The sequence below is a fragment of the Eulemur rufifrons genome, chromosome 18, assembly GCF_041146395.1.
Source record: "Eulemur rufifrons isolate Redbay chromosome 18, OSU_ERuf_1, whole genome shotgun sequence".
NCBI classification, from domain to species: Eukaryota; Metazoa; Chordata; class Mammalia; order Primates; family Lemuridae; genus Eulemur; species Eulemur rufifrons.
The window spans coordinates 22,448,408-22,457,897 of record NC_091000.1 but is presented as its reverse complement, the minus strand read 5'-3'; the positions used below and the strand labels follow the sequence as shown (position 1 = coordinate 22,457,897).

Here is a 9,490-nt window from a genome sequence, read left to right as displayed (position 1 = left end):
TTATTGCTGCTAAAAAATCAATTGCAGGTTAGATTTTTCAATCTGAATATTTGGGAATTGTATTTGTGGCTTCAAAATTATATTCTATATAACCCTTTTTATTAATTATAGAAATAATCAAGTTAGAGAAAACCATAGTGGTAGTTGAGCATAGGAATTAGCACCATTAATCTCAAATAAAACATGGATAATGTTTCTTTCTCAATATAGTTTTTAATAGCTTAAATTGAAGACCACTTTTCAAATTTTAATCCAGTTGATAAGGCTTTGTGAAAATGTGAATAAAATACTGTACTTGAGAATAAAAGGGTGCAGTATTTCTGGTTTTGTCATTTCCTGATAAATAACTTTACTCAATCACTTTTTTTTTCAGTTTTGTATTTTATTTATTTATTTTTTAAAGTTATTTATTATGTTTTATTTCAAAATATTACAGACATACAAATGTTTTTGGTTACATGGATCACTTTTGTAATGAAGTACAATACTAGTTGATAACAGTGTTGTGAATACTAAATCAGACCATATACATATATAATAGAGCAGCTGATATAATTTATAATATTAATGATATTAGTTTAAATATTATGCATATCCCAAAAGTCTTATTTCATACTTAATGAAAACAACTTACTTAAATATATGATAAAATAGTTGTCTCATTAAATACAATGATCAGATTACAAACTGGTCACTCTTAATCAGAATTCTCAAATGCTTTTATATTTTTTTTTTATTTTTTTTATTTCATCTCACTATGGGGGTACAAAAGTTCAGGTTATATATATTGCTCATGCCCCCCCATCCCCCCGAGTCTGAGCTTCAAGCGTGTCCATTCCCTAGACAGTGCACATCGCACTCATCATGGAGAGAGTTGGAACCCATTCTATTAAGTGAAGTATCCCAAGAATGGAAAAATAAGCACCACATGTACTCAACAACAAACTAGTTTCCCTGATCATCACCTAAGTGCACATTTGGGAATAACACCAATTGAGTATTGGACAGAGGTGGGGGCTGGGGGGAAGGGATGGGTGTATACCTACTTGATGATGCGCACCTACAATGCGCACTGTCTGGGGAATGGACACACTTGAAGTTCTGACTGCGGGGCATGGGGGTGGGGGGAGGGGATGGGTGCATACCTCAAATGCTTTTAATACTGAACAGGTCTGAGCAGATTTCCCCTAACAGTACTACTTTATACCTAATATCCAATCATTGTAAATGCTCCTTTGCTGTTATAATAAATGTTACCAGAGTCCATTTATTCATATATAATTGCAATAGGATATTCTATTTTTTTCTACCTTTCTTCCACCCCACAAGAACTCTGACATGGTCTTATGGCCAGGCTTCTGCTAAAATGACAACGGGGGATATGGTAGTCTATAAAGGGTACTTGAAATAGCAACCACAGTAACTAGACACCATGATCCAAAACTGGGGACTTCGTGGACACAGTGCAGAGGACTTCTAGGCAGTCCAACCTTACACAATGCCTAATAGTCCAAATATTGCTAGCCCGTCAATGGCATTTGAAGACTTTACTTTCTTGCTCTCTGCTTCTCCCTGTTTGACAGAGAGCCACATCTTCTCATGCAGGACCAAGCACATCTCTGAGTCATGATGGTGAAGATTGGAGCAAATGGATTTGGTCATATTAGGCTCCTGGTCAACAGGCCTGCTCTTAACTCAAGCAAAGTGGATATTGTCATTGTAAATGGCCCTTTCATTGACCTCAACTACATGGTCTATATGTTCCAGTATGATTTCACCCATGGCAGGATCAATGGCACAGTTGAGGCTGAGATCAGGAAGCTTGTTGTCAATGCTAAGCCCATCTCCAATGAAGCCCATCTCCACCTTCCAGGAGTGAGATCCTACCATCACATGGGGTGATGCTAGTGATGAATATGTGGAGTCTGCTGGTGTTTTTACTACTTTAGAAAAGACTGGGGCTCACTTGAAGGGTGAAGCCAAAATGGTCATCATCTCTGCCTGCTCTGCTGAGCCCCCATATTTGTGATGGGCATGAACCATTAGAAGTATGGCACCTCCCTCTTGATCTTCAGCAATGCTTTCTGCACCACCAACTGCTTTTCCCCCATGGCCAAGGTCATCCATGACAACTTTGGGGACATCATAGGAGGACTCATGACCACATTCCATGCCATCACTACCACCCAGAAGACCGTGAATGGCCCCCTCTGGGAGACTGTAGCATGACAGCCATGGGGCTGCCCAGAACATAATCCCTACACCTACTGGTGCTGCCAAGGCTGTGGGCAAGGTCATCCCTGAGCTGAATGGGAAGCTCACTACCATGTCTCCTTCCCCAATGTGTCAGTTGCAGATCTCATCTGTCATCTAGAAAAAGCTGCCAAATATGATTACCTCAAGAAGCAGGTATCACAGGCCCCCTAAAGAGCATCCTTGGCTACACTGAGGATATTTCCTGTAACTTTAAGTGACAGCCACCCTCCACCTTCAATGCTAGGGCTGGCATTGCTCTCAATAATCACTTTGTTAAGCTTGTTTCCTGGTAGGATAATTTGGCTACAGCAACAGGGTAATGAACCTTATGGTCCACATGGTTTCCATGGAGTAAGAGCCCCCTGGACCACCATTCACAGAGCATGAGAAGAAGAGAGAAGTCCTTGGGTGCTGGATGTTTCTGCCCCCGTTCAATCCCTCCAAACACTGAGAAGCTCCTTTCTTCATACAATTTTTATTCCACACTTCCTGAAGAAGGGGAGGGGCTCAGGGAGTCCCACTGTGCCCACCCCACCAAGAAAAAAAAAAAAAAAAGAAAGAAAAAAACCCAAAGACTTTACTTTCTTGATGTGGGACATAGATTATATTTTAAAACATAAAAATTTTTAAAAATCTACTTAATTTTTTTCAAAGTTTTATCTCACAAGGCGTGTTGTATCACGTGTTCCTTGCCTGGCAATACAATTCACATGCAGTGCTCAATCTTTAGTCCCGGAGTTAATTTTCTTTTTAACACCTTAAAAATTTTCACCTATGTTCTGTCTGCCCAGATTGCGTCTTTCCAGTGCCATTTCATCTTGCAAACTCCTACTCAACCTTCACATTTTGTACCAAATATGTTCTTGTCTAGAAAAGTTTATATCTACAGGCAGAGTTTCTGTAGCATTTATAATTTTTATAACAGTGATTATATTTTACTCTTCATGAATATAATGGGCCCTTGTGTTCTTTGTGTCACTTTTGAATCTCTACCACTGTGCCTGGCACAGAGAAGATATCCAATAAATATTGACTAAATGAGTGCTGGTTTAAGAAATATTTCTTTAAGATCTACTCTGTGACAGACACTGTTATAGGTATATAAATAGAACATTCAATGAAACAGCAGTTTGCTTGCATGTATGTTTGTTTGTTTTGATCTATATTGGGTGTCCAAGTTGGTCTGCTCATCCCAGGAAGCTTAGCATTTCAGTTTTGTCAGAGTTAGATTCTAATAGCCATTTCTGTGTGTGACATTCTGAAAGAGCCCTAAGGAGATTCTCTGTAACTTCATAAATCAGAACATATGATAAACTGTGGTCCTGAGATTATACAGTTAAGAGGGAATATAAAACCTTTTTATTCTGAGATGCTACCCCGCCTCAAAAAAACCCAGAAAAATGTCCTGAATTATGAGGTAAGAGCAGACATGATAAACATCAGCTTAGAGAACCATCAAGCAAAAAATTCTCCAGCACAGGGCAAATTTCTCCCAGGTTTTACCAATGATGAAAACATCATAAACTGATAAATGAATCTTTTAACTTACAGAGAAATTAGAGATAAAAAGTTTACATGGAACCCTAATATATAAAAACATACTATGGAGACGTTAGTCTGTTTGAGACATAAAATAGAGGTACCATGGTTCTACAAATTTGGCCTTTGTCTTACTTCCTAAGAGCCCACCATTAAATTTCTGGGCTTCAAAGCAGTATTAGAAAACCATAGTGTATAACATGCATTACTATGAACAGAAATAAGGTTGTTTTATGTATTTTGTTAAATGGTGAAAATGAGGGCATTAGTTATAAACATGTTAAATTGCACTGCTGGTAGATTATCTTTGTGTCAACTGTAGAGATGATTTTTACTTTTAATTTTCTCAGCCACATTCATTAAGAGAGGGTCTCCAATTCTGTTCTGTTCAATATCTCTTAATGTCGATTATTGTTATTCACACTAGTCATGTTATATAAAGTCACTGCAAGTACTGAATTAATGAATAGTAAACTATTGCTTCTCAGGAAAATACACATGGTTAGGTTCTCTGGTCTTAACATATTCACCAACCAAAATACCATTTCTGTTATTCATTTGCAATACTGTAAAACAATCCAGTCTCATCAGCATAGAAAACCTGCTCTTACACATAATCTTTTTTCTGTATAACACATACCAAGTATTTTTAAATTTTTCTGCAGTCTCCTGAGCTACAGAACCTGTTTCATCCAAAAGTTTAACATTTTTCATGCCATATCACTTTTTGAAATATGAGGGCTAGCCAATACTAGATAAGAACAATTTAACATTTTCCTGGCCCTCTGTAATTTGATCATAAATTTCCTAGGCATTTGGCTTCACAATACTGTCTGTTACACTTTTTAAAATCAGTCATCATCTCTTGAAACCACAAACTGTGTTCCTTTCCACCTTTTCTGTTGCTTTAGCATGCTATGAATACTCTTTGTAGCCATGGAAGAAAGCTAATTACTTCACCTATGCTGAAGATCCACATTACTGAGAGAAGAACTTACAGTGGCAGCTACTTGAATATTGTGTATTGATAATACTGCAGAAGGATAGCTAGGTATGAGAATTTGTTAAACTCAATTAAAAATGCTCTGTAAAAGCATTTTTGTGAGTAAGAACTCTCAACTACCACCTTCAAACTGAGGAGTACTGTGTATATATCCTGGATGGATTTTAGATGGAACTAGAGAATGTCAAAATCTGCAATTATTTATAGGAAGAGATGTAGGAGATAAAGATGTATACTCTTATGGTAATTCAAAAACAAAGGATATTTAAAAATATTAGTTAACAACTTATTCCTGTCTTAATACTTACAAAGGTGAGTTTTTTAACAGTAAATTTAGACAGTGAGGCCCAGCACATTATTTGTGCAATAAGATGAGTGATGAAGATATAGATATGAGAAACTTTCTGCCTACTTCAACCTAAATGTAAGGGAAAATGACAGAACAACTAAAATCCATGACCAGGGACATTTTAAACACCCAATTCACTCAATTCTATTCACTGACAAAATTGTCTATAGAGTCTCTGCTCTCTAGACACAATCTCAAATTACTTCCAGGAAAAAAAAAAAAAAAACTGTTTAAGCTGAAGAAAATTTTTTTCTATCCTTTCTGGGCAAGAAAGGAAAAAAATACGTGACTGATATTCCACACATGCATAGGAAAATCAAGTGTATTTTAAGCTATTAAATAAAAATATGGTTATATTTACATGTGTAAGTACACATTTCTAAGTATTTACTTAGAGGGAACATAACACTTTGTAAATAGAGTTGATATTAACAGAAAACATAAATATAATTTATGTTGTAGTAATTGCTTTTCCAACTTCCTTCAGAGTAGCATATATCTTTTTTAAGAAAGAGCAATTTGGATTTATTTTGAATATTTTTTCAATTATGGGGATCTTGCCTGCAGTTTGAATGTAGATGTAGGATTTATTTACAGTTTAATGCAGCCAAGGTACTTTTGGGGCAACTGAAAAGCATGATAGTTACGCTAACAAAGGAAAGGAAGAGAAAAGTGTGTCCCAATAAGCACAATTTCAGAAATGTGGTAAGATCCAAATGTCCTACAAATACCTCCCCACTAATATTTGGCATCCTATCTGTAGCTACTATTATTAAAGTCATTATTTTTAGCTAAAACACTGTTTTTGAGTGATTTGGTTTAAAAATATATAGTAATGAAAGTAGTAGCCCTAGTAATAACAACACAAACAATAATAATCTGGTGATAATCTGCCATATACCAGGCATTCTTGGAAGGGCCTTATCATGTTTCTTTCTTCCAATTTCCCACATCTGTTCCCATATGATCCCTCTCAGCTGATGACTATGCTTCTTTTTTCACTGAGAAAACAGAAGCATTTAAAAGAAAACATCCACATGCTTCAACTACTGCATTTATCTACCTGTCTTTATGCCATTCACCGTGTCAGCTGTGCTGTCCCCATAGACTAGATTGGATCTTATTTAAGGTCATTCTTTCCACTAGAGCAGCGGTCCCCAACCTTTTTGGCACCAGGGACCAGTTTCATGGAACATAATTTTTACACAGACCAGGAGGGTGTGAGTGGCTGGAAAGGTTTCAGGATGAATGAAGCTCATTAGATTTATTATGCAGTGAAACCTCTCTGCTAATGATAATCTGTATTTGTAGCCACTCCCCTGTGCTAGCTTCACTGCCTCAGCTCCGCTTTGGATCAGCAAGCATTAGATTCTCATAAGGAGTCCAACCTAGATTCCTTGCTTGCGCAGTTTACAGTTAGGTTCGTGCTCCTGTGAGAATGCTGCCATTGATCTGAAAGGAGATGGAGCTTATGCAGTGATTCAAGGGATGGGGAACAGCTGTAAATACAGATGAAGCTTCATTTGCTCCCTTGCCACTCACCTTCTTCTGTGCAGCCTGCTTCCTAACATGCCATGAACTGGTACCCGTCCATGCCCTGGGGGTTGGGAACCACAGGCTAGAGCACTACTTCCTATGCTGGCTCCTATAAAAGCCACCCCTCCCTTCTCTCCTATGTAATCAATTTTTCCTTCTCTGTTGAATCGTTCTCCTCAGCATGCAATCAAGCTACTGCCCCATTGCTTCTGCTCCTCTCCTCTTGATAGCAAACATTGATGATGCTCCACTTCTTTCCCTCTTATTCCCTCTTGAACCCATTTCAATCTGACTTTCAACACTACCACTGCACCAAAACTGCTAAGTTGAGGTCACCAATAACCTTTTCCTTGCAGAATACAATGATCATTTATTACATCCAGTGGATCAATCCAGCAATCATATAGTCTTTATTCTGTTTTTACTAGCAATAACTTTGACACAGCTGATCACTCTATCCTCCATAAAATACACTTTCCACTTCACTTTCAGGATGGCTCACATTCTGTTTCCCTGCTCCCTCTCTGCCTACTTCTCTGTTTCCTTTGTTGGTTCCTTCCAATATAAAAACTGCTAATCATTTAAGTGCCTCAGAATTCTGCCCTCATCACTTATGACTTCTCTCTCTTTTCTTCTTTTGTAATCTCGTCTAGTTTCATGACCTCAAATACTATCTATATGCTCTGGATTCTCGCATTTCTATCTAAAGTTCATGCCACTCCTCCTCATCACATATCTTCTCATCACAATCGCCATCACTACCCTAATCCAAGCAACCATCAACTGAAACATCATTATGTGGCACATTATTGTATTTGGAACATTCATCTTTCAGTTATATTGGTATTTGATGATAAATCAGAAAAAATAGAAATAGTCAAATGTGTTTCACGACTTCCCTGGTTTCTTTTGTATCAGCTTTCTCCACTGGTGATATTCCTGCCTAGTAAAATGGCCTTATGTTTGATGTACAAATACTTATGGTTGTAAGACAATACAATATGAAACACATTAGTTTTTATTTAAGATATTTTTATATCAGCTTGGTATTCTTTACATATATCCGTAAGTTTATTTTTTTCTTTACATTTTTTGGCATAAGGAGAGCACTAAATAAAATGATAGTGTCATGCTTATATTTGTTTTTTTCACTTTAAGAATCTCTATATTTAAAAACAGGAGCAGTTTCATTCATTCAGGTTGGAGAATTTAGTCATTTTGGTCTACCCAGTTGAGAGCCAGTATGTTTGCACTGAATGACTATTTAGAGTGACTGCATTCTCACAACTATTCCTTTCAAATATATACATTTTTTATCGTGGGAAATTTTTGTAAAGGGGTTTTGATCCTCTCCTGGCTCTGTGCCAGGAATGCACATAAAGTGCAACAATTTGGACCTATTTTGCCTATAATTATTTAATAGACATATAAAGTGTCATACTTCTAAGAGAAAGGCAAGATGTTTGAAGAAATGGGAAATATAAATGTTAATGCCAAATTAAACACCAGAAATTTGGAATACAGTTGAACACTGTCTAAGGAAAAATAAACTAATCATGTAAAAATAATGGTAATAATAACAACATTAATCTAATATATCTGACCACATATAATATTAAGCACTTTGAATGCAATCTTATTTAGTCACCATCAAAATGTTTTGAGGTCCAAATAATTATCACCATTTCCCAACTGGAAAAACCAAATTTTAGACATTTAATGTAGCTTGCTTAATGTTATATGATTAGTAAATGTCAAAGCTAGAATTGAAACACAAATGTCTAACTCCAAAGTTACAATGTCTTTGCTTAAAAAAAACAAATTACCATAAAAAGAAATGGAATTTGGGTCACTTTTCATAAATAATTAACAAGAAATTAGTGGAAAGAAATACTTTTGTTAGGATGCTCATGGAGACTCTATAAGATCTAAACATTACCCTGAGTATTTCTTTTCTGTTGTTCCTGTAACACTTTACTATATTCTTAATGGTTTAAACCAACAAATTTATTATCTTAAAGTTCTGGGGAGCAGAAGTCTGGCATGGGTCTCACTGGGCAAAATTCAACATGTTGGCAGAGTTGTGTTTCTTTCTGGAGGCTACAGTGAAGTATCATGTTCCAGCTTTTAGAGGCTTCCCACATTACTTGGCTCAAGGCACCCTTCCTCCATCTTCAAAGCCAGTATGGATGGATTTAGTTCTTTCCACATCGCATTACTCCAATGCCCTCTTCTGACTCCCTCTGCTGCATTGAAGGATCTTTGTGATTATGTTGGAGCTGCCTTGATAATCTAAGATAATCTCACCATCTTAATATTAGCTAATTAGCAAATTTAGTTCTACTTGTAATCTTAATTATCCTTTTTCTTATTACATAACATATTCATATGTTCCAGGAATTAGGACATTGACATTTTTGGGTGGCTAGCATTCTGCCTACCATAACATGCATAATTTTACTCAAAATGTAGAAAAATTTGATGCTGCAGGATTAATATAGAATCAATGCCTTTAAATAACTATCTTCTTAAAGACAATAGTATACCAGGTTCTACAATCAGTAATAATTGATATATTGATATCAAAATAACAAAAGTTCTTTCTTTCCTTCTCTCTCTCTCTCTTTCTTTCTTTCTTCTTTCTTCTTTCTCTCTCTCTCTCCCTTCCTTCCTTTCTTTCTTTCAGCATGTTACAGGGTACAAATGTTTAGGTTACAAACATTGCCTTTGCCCCACCTGAGTCAGAGAAAGTGTTTCTAATCAACAGCATTCAATAGTTGTTTCATGTGCATGCCTTCTATGATGAA

General features: G+C 36.5%; 1 pseudogene; it reads left to right on the top strand.

Moving 5' to 3' along the window:
- Positions 1 to 1,629: 1,629 nt before the first annotated feature.
- On the top strand, positions 1,630 to 2,611 carry LOC138398930 (glyceraldehyde-3-phosphate dehydrogenase-like; annotated as a pseudogene).
- The last annotated feature ends 6,879 nt before the right edge of the window (positions 2,612 to 9,490 follow it).